Here is a 553-nt window from a genome sequence, read left to right as displayed (position 1 = left end):
CGGGCTCCCCTCGCGTCTTCCACTCAGCCCGGGCTCCGCGCTGCGGGACGAGCCCCCGGCTACTCCCCAGTCGCAGAGGAGGGATTCCGGGGGATGGGCCCCCTGGCGTTGCCCCTCCTCCCGGAGCGCCCCCTGCCCAGGATAGACAGAGCGGCGACAGGCCCAGCCGCTGGGAAGGTGCTCTGCGAGCCGCAGCCGCCGCCGCCGCCGCCGCTGCCGGGGAGGGGTGTTGTTTCTCTCACACAGGAGGAGCCGCTGAAGCAGCCGCCGCCATTTTGAACCCGTCAGACTCTCACATACACACAGCTCCTCCGCGGCGCACTGCGCAGGCGCCGCCTGCCCCCCCCCACCCCTCCTCTGGCTCGCCTCTCCACCCCCCACCCCCCTTCAAGCCTCTCTACGCTTCTTACCGCTCTCCCGGGCGCACGTGAACGCGCACGCGTCACCCTCCTGAACGCGGACACTCCGCCGGCGCGCGCACGCGCCGATGCGTCGGCCTCGAAACGCCCGCGCCCGGCGACGCCGACGCGGCTCCCCACCCCCCCTCGCGTCA

This window comes from Pteropus vampyrus, unplaced genomic scaffold (genome assembly GCF_000151845.1).
Source record: "Pteropus vampyrus isolate Shadow unplaced genomic scaffold, Pvam_2.0 Scaffold144, whole genome shotgun sequence".
Taxonomy (NCBI): Eukaryota; Metazoa; Chordata; class Mammalia; order Chiroptera; family Pteropodidae; genus Pteropus; species Pteropus vampyrus.
This window is presented reverse-complemented; position numbering follows the sequence as displayed.